The 10,040-nt window shown below is 43.9% G+C and overlaps 1 protein-coding gene across 2 annotated transcripts in view; it reads left to right on the top strand.

Annotated features, from left to right (window-relative positions):
* The window catches only part of slc25a22a (solute carrier family 25 member 22a), a 67,992-nt gene extending 64,115 nt beyond the window's left edge, over window positions 1–3,877 (top strand). For both annotated transcript variants that reach the window (XM_061222381.1, XM_061222382.1), the window contains exon 11: window positions 1–3,877. This exon is cut by the window's left edge and continues 836 nt beyond it. The gene's annotated coding sequence lies outside the window, so the exon portion shown is untranslated.
* Window positions 3,878–10,040: the final 6,163 nt, after the last annotated feature.

The raw sequence follows: 10,040 nt of genomic DNA, 5'->3' as shown, positions 1-10,040 counted from the left end.
GTCATTAAATTCAATCAATTAAACAAAATACTGTCAGTATAAGGTATTAAACTCAAAGTTAATGAATTGAAAATTGTCAGTGTAGATGGTTAAACTCAAACTGAATGAATTGAAAATTGAAATTGAAATGGAAATGGTTCAACTCAAACACAGTATCCATTGCATCCTTGAGGCGAGTTTGGCTCGCTGTGCCAGACCAAAGTCCAACCCCATGGGGCTGCAGAATGCTCGTTTGGATTGTAGAAAAATGCCAGGTAGAGGATCCACTGCTCAGATCTGGATTCCCCGAAAGTTTGGGAACACTGCGGGAATATCATTCAAAGACAAAGAGAGGGTGTTCCCCCTTCCAATCCACTGTGCGTCTGTATGGATGCCCCAGGCACTGGTTATGTTGGGAGAACCCCCCAGACATTCCATAAGCAGCACCTCAGAGAGTGTGAGTGCAGGGAAAGCTGGAATTGATCCAGGGTCTGGATTTACTGGGATCAAGACGAGTTTGCTGTCTGTTATGATTTCCTCATATCCTCCTATTCCTGCAATTTCAAAAAGGAGAATGAATCCTGTTTTGCAATTTACAATCAGAGATGGGAGCAAAGTGTATTTATCTATTTATCAATTGAAATTCCTTTCTATATATATCTATATATTTGTATCTGTCATTTTACTGCATCTGTGTGTCCACCTAACTGTACTGTATATATGCAAAGACGATATGAATTTTATGTTGTATGATTTTATTGTTCATTTTTTACGTCATGGCTTATTTGCACACCTACCTCTCCCAGTTCCCGTCTTGTGTCTCGTGTCAAGGTAGTGGTGTTGTGGTATTGTAATGTTGCAGATGGATGTGCTGGAGTTGCTTTTTACCAGTTCTGGGGAATGAAATATACTACTAAAATATGCGAAAAGGATGATATTACACTTGGTATGCAATTGGGAGCGTTGATAATTTTGCTCTTCGATGATTGTACAGTAGGGGGGCAATATCTCGGGATATATTGTTTGAACGGGATATTTTTCTGCACCGTCCCGTCTTTTTGTGACCAAATTGTGTCCAGGATTGCCTCTGGAATCGCTGGTTTCCTATGAAATCTTCACATTAGAAAAGCCACATCTTATCTGCAATGTGATTGGTTTCTGCTGTTACCTGGGAAACAGAGCTGCATGCAGGCATTCTGCTCTACAACTCATGTTAGCTGCTGCCTTTCTCAAATGAGAAGGCCTCACAAAAACTCACTTATGTTCTGTCTGCAAAGAGGCTGGGATTACAGGGTTCTGACTCAAGTCAAAAATGAGTTTTTACTTAAGAACGGACCTTGTTTTGTCACTCTGCATTTCAAGAGTTGAGTCACCAAAAATGGAATGTTACATAGGTGCAATATGAAGCAGTGCTTCTAAATTGAAAATCTAAAACATATATAATCTGCAGAGCAAACTGTGCTGTAGCTCACAGCAGGTAACAGATTTGACTCTAAAACCATTAGCGGTCTACAGGAGCATCAGTAAATAACAGCCAGTTTATCCAGTGTTTAGGCGAGAGGTTTTCAGATTTCAGCCCTGATTAGCACACTCTAAATTGCCTCCTTTGTGCTATCACATTTCTTCCTGGGCGCAGTGAGCAGGGAAGAAGCCAACCGTACTTATGAAGGTATGAGGTTTACACTGGGTTATTATCATCTCCTTTTTGACTTCAGTTCTACTGATGTGGCAAATGATATGAAAATGTGTTTTAAAAAAATGTGTTGGGTCCAGGGAGAGCTGCCCCAATTGGTTAGACCAAGAAACACGTGGGCCAGTTGAACATTACCTTGTGTCCACAATTAAGTAGTGCCTGAATAGTGGCAACATTGAAAGGGAGACGGACAACATGAACTCAGAATGTCAGTCGCTTTTATTATTTGCTTTGCAAGGACTGAGGCCTTTGTTTACAATCACAATGGAGCTGTGCATTGTGGGATTTCTGGTGCTCTAGCTCCCTCTTCGAGGGCTCTGGTTGTCCTAGTTATCCAGGGGTGTTGTTGTTACTGGTTGTCCTAGTTATCCAGGGGTGTTGTTGTTACTGGTTGTCCTAGTTATCCAGGGGTGTTGTTGTTACTGGTTAACAGTTGACTGCAAACACAGAAATTTAGGTTTGTGACCTTTAAAGCCGAACTCCTGGATACCAAGAACGGCGCTTCAAAAAGTGCGTAAGTCTTCGGAGCAAGTGCCAACAATCCCAAAACGCCCCGCTCTGTTCAGTATACAATCAAAGGCTACCAAATGTTTCAAAGAAAATAACAAAAGAAGTTTGAAAGTTTCAAACGGGAACCAAGCAGTAGATATTTTTAATCTACCACCGTCTGCATTTTGAGCTCATGCTTTTTTTCCCGCACAGTGGAGGCTCCCTTTTAAATGGCCAAGCCCTTGACCTCTTATATGATCCTAGCTGGATATATTTTGTTTTGGGTTTTTTTTCTTGTTTTTTATTTTTTATCTTATTTCTGGAGCATTCCACCCGCAAACTCATCTCATGATGTTGTCATTGGTTTCTCTATGCTTATTGTTGTTGTGGCTCTTAGAACGTGTCTATTCCTTTTATCAGCTGTGAAATTTGAACAGACTCTGTGAAGTTGGCAGTGAATCTGTGTGTTGGGTGCGTGTGTCCGAGTTCAGCCGGTGCTGTGTATGTATCTGTGTTCAGGGTCATAGACACTAGGCTAAGAGAGAAGTTTATTCTTTTAGCTGTCAGTCACTCCCATTTCACATCCTCCTGTCAGTCTGTACATCTGGCACCTCTATCTCACTACCAGGACAGACAGACTTAGGGACGATTTAAACACCAAAAATACTACCTTATCACCATCATAAAAGCACAAAGAATTACTTCACACAAAATTCATTGAAGGTGTCCCAGTTAAAAACGTACAAATATGGCCCCTGACTGAGACATAGCAGCGCAATAAGTAGGAATTTAATGATATTTCTAGTATATCACATCTTAGAATCCAATTTTCTATGAAATATCAATATTTCTATTTTAGATTTATTACAGAGCAATACATTTGTAGATGTGCCACAATTATGCACTCTTGCAGAATTTACCATGAAGGTAACGTGGTTTATTTCTCATGTGCACAGGTAGTGAATTACCTGCGCATCATGGAGATTGATCTTGTGCATTTTAGCTGGGCACTTTTTCTGTATACTATCTATATTCAGTACAAATCTATATATGTTGGCTACTTATTTCCAAATAATACACTTGATCAGAGAATGTAACTTTGAATATTATGACCAATGTCAGGTTAGTTAGTGAGAGACTAGTTGATTAGATAGTTTATTAAATTAGTTAGAAATTTCCCCTGATGCATCTGAATTGCAGCTCTCTATCTCTGAAGCCTCATGGTTAGCACGTTGGGTTAGCACGTTAGCAGGGTAGCATCTCATATATAATGCAAGGCCGGCAACGTGGTGCCCGAACACACCCGCTACGTGTCTCCTGTGAATCGGCAGAGCACACTAATGCATGCACACAAGCCCGGATCATTCCGATCCCACCACCCCCTCCCCACACCCAATCCCAATCCAGATCCGGGAGCCTTTGTTCTGTTCCTCCAAGAGGAGTGGTGCGTCAAAGCACTTTAAAAAGAAAAAAAAGAAAAAAACACCCCATCTCACCCTACCACCCACCCTCCTTCTAGTTGAAGTGTGTGTACGTGCGTCTGTGTTTGTACACAGTGCAGGGGGTTTGTGAATAAGTGTGTGTATCTGAAACATGAAATTTTAAAAAAATTCTACAATTGTCGTGTTGTTGTTTACCTTGTGAATAAAAACAAATACACTAAAAAGTGGCATTCCCTTGACACAGATTGTTGTCCAATAAAAATAAATGATTGTGCTCCTTGTCTGACTGTTTTTCTTCTCAGAACTGCTCGGAAAGGAAGTTAAAGATTTGTTCATTGCAGCTGCAAAGCTGGGGAATCATAGTTCCTTTTGGAATAGATTGGCTCAGAAGAAGGGAATAGTTGCACCAGCATATACTTTGAGTGGCAGAGTTGCAAGGAACTTGGGTTGGTAGTTGTTAAGCTGATAGCAGCAGGACAAGTTTCATAAGAGCCATATACAGGAAAAGTTATCCCTGATGAGAGTATTATAAGGACCCTCTAGAGTAAAGGTTACCCCTGATGAGGGTATCATAAGGACCCTGTATAGTTATGGTTACCCCTGATGAGGGTATCATGAGAGCCATATACAGTAAAAGTTACCCCTGATGAGGGTATCATAAGGACCCTCTAGAGTAAAGGTTACCCCTGATGAGGGTATTATAAGGGTAATGTAGAGTAAAGGTTACCCCTGATGAGGGTATCATAAGGACCCTCTAGAGTAAAGGTTACCCCTGATGAGGGTATTATAAAGGTAATGTAGAGTAAAGGTTACCCCTGATGAGGGTATCGTAAGGACCCTCTAGAGTAAAGGTTACCCCTGATGAGGGTATCATAAGGACCCTCTAGAGTAAAGGTTACCCCTGATGAGGGTATCATAAGGACCCTGTATAGTTATGGTTACCCCTGATGAGGGTATCATGAGAGCCATATACAGTAAAAGTTACCCCTGATGAGGGTATCATAAGGACCCTCTAGAGTAAAGGTTACCCCTGATGAGGGTATTATAAGGGTAATGTAGAGTAAAGGTTACCCCTGATGAGGGTATCATAAGGACCCTCTAGAGTAAAGGTTACCCCTGATGAGGGTATTATAAAGGTAATGTAGAGTAAAGGTTACCGCTGATGAGGGTATCATAAGGACCCTCTAGAGTAAAGGTTACCCCTGATGAGGGTATCATAAGGACCCTCTAGAGTAAAGGTTACCCCTGATGAGGGATCATAAGGACCCTCTAGAGTAAAGGTTACCCCTGATGAGGGTATCATAAGGACCCTCTAGAGTAAAGGTTACCCCTGATGAGGGCATCATAAGAACCCTCTAGAGTAAAGGTTACCCCTGATGAGGGTATCATAAGGACCCTGTATAGTTAAGGTTACCCCTGAAACGGGTGCGTGGGGGTTGGACCCAAAATGCACGACTCAGAAACAATAGTAATATAAAGACCCCTCAGGGCTTTATTTGGGACTAATCCCAGGAGAGTAGTCAACACAAGCAAAGTCCATACACGTAGATCCAGCCAAACAAAAAGTAAACAAACAAAATGCACGGTGCCGAGGGAAGAGGCAAACTCGTAGTCGGTAGACGTGCAGGGAGGTCCGGTAGCAGGAGAGCTGTCAGCGGGGCAGATGAACAGACGGACGGCAGGCAGAGGCGTAGTCGTGGGCGAAGCGGGAGTCGAAACCATGAAACAATCAGCGAAGCAAAAGTACAAAAACGGTAGACGAGGACGTAGTCAAAAAACAAACGATGGTCACAAAACAGAAATCAATAAACAATGGTCGGTAAACAGGTGTGGATCGTAACGTGTAATCAATAGTGGTAAATGCTCAAGAGTTGCGTGCAGACAATTTTGCAGTGAACAGTAGCATGACTGGGCTATAAATGCGGGTGTAGACAGGTGCAGACAATTAGTTAGAGCGTAGCAAGGAAATGGAAAACAGGTGCGATGGATGACAAGTTTAACAAGGAGATTCGTAATCGTTAGTAATAAACCTATCCTGCCCTAGCATTAGTAAATTAGTAAATGACATGCACGAGAAACGTAAGGTAACATGAACACATGATTAGTTTGTTAGTCTCTACCCAATCCTGATCTAGCGTTAGTAGTTTTAGTAAATAGAAAAATGGAAACACTTAGGGAGTGAATGACAGAAAGAGAAAGAGAGAGAGAGAAAAGGCGGAACGCAAGGTTTGCGGAAAAACATGTAAAAGTGTATGCATAACAACGACCAGTTAACGTGACAATAAACATAAATCAAAACATGACACAAAGCGAAACTAAGACGATAATCACTCAACATAACCAGGTAATATAAACGTACGAAAACATAACTAGACATGACAAGAAAATAAATTGTAACGAGACATAACTAAACAACATGACGAACCTAGACTAACATAATACATGATAAGACAATACAAGACTAATACAAAATGAATAAACATAAAACATGGCGAGACAGACCTGAAACGTGACAACCCCTGATGAGTATCATAAGGGTAATGTGGAGTAAAGGTTACCCCTACTCACGGCAGTAGACTTCTCAAACAGATCTACAGAGGCTACACTGCAAGATGCACTAAGTGAGTATCAAAAACAGGATGGGCATGAGACCAAGATGAATTTGTATCAGAGTGATGGCAAGAGCAAAGTATGGCGGTTAAAAGCAATTGCCCAAGAACCAAAGCACCCCTCTTATCTGTGAAACATGGTGGTGGGGGTGTTTGGACATGTAAGTGTAACTGCTGGTAGCAGCAGCAGAATTAATTCAGAAGTATACAGAAGCAAGTTCAATCTAATGCTTCCAAACTCATTGGACAGTGCTTCATCCCACAACAAGGCTCTCTTTGTTCTAAATGATGTTCCAAACAATTTATTTTGGTAAGCCAATATCAGTTACTGTTTTTATTTTTTTTATTTCTCCGCCTCATAATGGCTTCCTCGACTGTCAGTTGCAAAACTTTGGGCCTCATGTTGAGAAAGGCCAAAAACTCCAAAGGCAGTCAAAAGTCTAGAATCAAGACTAAATACTCAAAGCTTTCTTTTACCTGCATGATGGAAGCGATTGAATACACCTGACTATTCAGAAGCAGCCAACCATCCAATTACTTTTGGTCCCTTAAAATGGGGGGGGGGGGGGGGCATGGTATAAAAAGGCATAGTCTGCTTTCTAACCTCACATGTATTGTTTAATTTCAAATCCAATGTGCTGGACTACAAAAGGAACAGAAACTGTCCAAATGCTCATGAACTGCAATTCGTATTAACAAGCCATAGTTATTATTTGGTGTAGCTTTCTTATGATTAAGGGCGGAAATGCAGACTAGCAGATATTTTAATCCAAAATACACACCACCCAAAAATGTATCTATGAAGTGGACTGAAAACGGATGTTGCTTTCCAGATGGCTACAGGTTTAAACTATTATTACTAAAGCAGCTAATATCACACATTTTGCCATTCCACTGCGACTAAAATGAGAGTAGAAACTAAATTGTCACGTTCCAGGTCTGTCTTGCCATGTTTTATGTTTATTCATTTTGTCTTAGTCACGTATTGTCTTATCATGTATTATGTTAGTCTAGGTTTGTCATGTTTTTAGTTTATTTCTTGTTACGATTTATTTTTTCGTCAGGTCTAGTTATGTTTCGTTACGATTATATTACCTTGTTATGTTGAATGGTTATCGTCTTAGTTTCGTTTTGTGTTAGGTTTTGAATCATCTTTATTGTTACGTAGACTGGTTACTGTTTAAACATACACTTTTACATGTCTTTCCGCAAACCTTGCGTTCCGCCTTCTCTCTCTCTTTCTGTCATTCACACCCTAATTGTTTCCATTTGTCTATTTACTAAAACTACTAACGCTAGATCAGGATTAGGTAGAACTAACAAACTAATTATGTGTTCATGTTACCATACGTTTCTCGTGCATGTCATTTACTAATTTACTAATGCTAGGGCAGGATTCCTGCCCTAGCAGGAATCCAGCGATTCAGCGACCAAGAGCCGTCCCAGCGTCTGATCGCCCTTCGCCAAGGCCGGAGGACTGCGGCGGACCATTCCATTGACTTCCGCACTCTCGCGGCAGCCACCAACTGGAATGATGCGGCTCTGGCAAACCTGTTCCTGGCCAGCCTGAGTGAGGCACTCCAGGACGAGTTGGCGCGTCTCGAACCCATCATTCAGTTCGACCCACTCGTCCGTGCCGCCATCTGTTTGGACAACCGTGCCAGACAACGCCGGACTGAGAGACAGGTCCCACCCACCCAGGCTTACCCCAGGCGAGGGTCAAGTCCCCGACCGGAGGAGAAGCTAGCCGAAGGAGTCGAACCCATGGACCTTTCCTGTGCCGTTATGAAAATATCACCTGAGGAACGGACACGTCGGAGGGCGACCGGTTCCTGCTTCTATTGTGGGAAGCTGGGACACACCCAAGTTCGGTGCACCCTCCGGTCCAAGAAATCCGGCTCATCTGTTGAGGTGAGAGTACTCAACAGATATGAAGGGTCTGCCAGGAACGACCATCGTCCCACGCTTACAGCCATGTTGATGCTTCCTGACAGAGCTGTCCAGGTTAACACATTGGTGGATTCCGGAGCTGATGCGAACCTTATTGACGAGGTAATGGTCCTGGAACTGGACATTCCCACCCTCCCACTGCCCCATCCCGAGAATGCTCGGTCATTGGATGGAAAGACGTTTTGCCGCATGACCCACATCACCAAACCCATTAAGCTGATAATTTCTGGAAACCATCATGAAATGATTCAGTTCCGCGTCATCCGGTCCCCTAATGATCAGCTCATTTTGGGATTACCCTGGCTCCAAAGACACAACCCCACCATCGACTGGAGTTCAAGCCACATTCAAGCCTGGAGTCGTGAGTGTTAACAATCCTGCCTGCGATCTGCTCCTGCACCAGCAGAGGGTACAGCCGACCCACTACAAGTCCCCAAGCCCTCCCTGGAAAAGGTGCCCACCCCTTACCACGACCTAGGCACGGTCTTTTCCAAGACACAGGCAGAAACTCTCCCTCCTCACCGACCCTACGACTGCGCCATCGAGCTGCTACCAGGTTCCACACTTCCCTCAAGCCGTCTCTACAATGTCTCCAGACCAGAAAGGGAGGCCATGGAGAAATATATCCGGGACTGTCTAGCTAATGGACTGATTCGCCCGTCCTCTTCACCTGTGGGTGCCGGATTCTTCTTTGTCCAGAAGAAGGATGGCTCATTGCATCCCTGCATTGACTTCAGAGAACTCAATAACATTACAGTAAAGAACAAATACCCTCTGCCATTGATGGACTCCGCCTTTCACCCGCTACACGATGCCACGATCTTCACCAAGTTAGATCTACGCAACGCCTACCACCTGGTTCGTATCCGAGAGGGTGACGAGTGGAAGACCGCCTTCAGTACCTCCCTTGGACACTTTGAGTATCTGGTCATGCCATTTGGCCTCACTAATGCACCCGCCGTATTCCAGGCATTAGTGAATGATGTTCTTTGGGACTTACTGGGCCGACACGTATTCGTTTACCTGGATGACATTCTGATTTACTCCACCAATGCCAAGGAACATGAAATTCACGTCAGACAAGTTCTCCAGAGACTGTTGGAGAACAAACTGTTCGTCAAGGCGGAGAAGTGTGTCTTCCACACTGACAGCGTCGAGTTCCTTGGCTTCATTTTGGAGAAGGGACAGATCAGGGCGGATCCCAAGAAGGTTCAGGCGGTCACTAACTGGCCCACGCCTGTCTCTCATAAACACCTCCAACGCTTCTTGGGATTCGCCAACTTTTACAGAAGATTCGTCCGGTCCTACAGTCAGGTTGTCTCCCCCCTCACCAAGCTTACATCCACTGCCATGCCATTCTGTTGGGGTCCCGAAGCGGAGGGGGCATTTACCAAGATCAAGAGACTATTCTCCTCCGCTCCTATCCTGGTGCACCCTGACCCCACCCGCCAGTTTGTTGTAGAGATGGATGCGTCCGACACTGGGGTGGGAGCCGTGCTGTCACAAGTCTCTGCCTCCGACAACCGGTTACACCCATGCGCTTTCTTCTCCAAAAAGCTTTCTCCAGCGGAGATAAACTATGATGTGGGGAACCGAGAACTCCTTGCTGTGAAACTGGCACTAGAGGAGTGGAGGCATTGGCTAGAGGGGTCTGAGAAACCTTTTGTCGTCTGGACAGACCACAAGAACTTGACATACCTCCAAACAGCTAAGAGACTGAACTCACGCCAAGCTAGATGGGCACTGTTTTTTGGAAGATTCAACTTTGCCCTCACCTACCGCCCAGGTTCCAAGAAGGTTAAGCCAGATGCCCTGTCTAGACAATTCAACACCTGTCCCGAGAGGGCTCTACGGGAGGAGTCTGATCCCTGGTCCAAC

This window comes from Conger conger, chromosome 15 (genome assembly GCF_963514075.1).
Source record: "Conger conger chromosome 15, fConCon1.1, whole genome shotgun sequence".
NCBI classification, from domain to species: Eukaryota; Metazoa; Chordata; class Actinopteri; order Anguilliformes; family Congridae; genus Conger; species Conger conger.
This window is presented reverse-complemented; position numbering and strand designations above follow the sequence as displayed.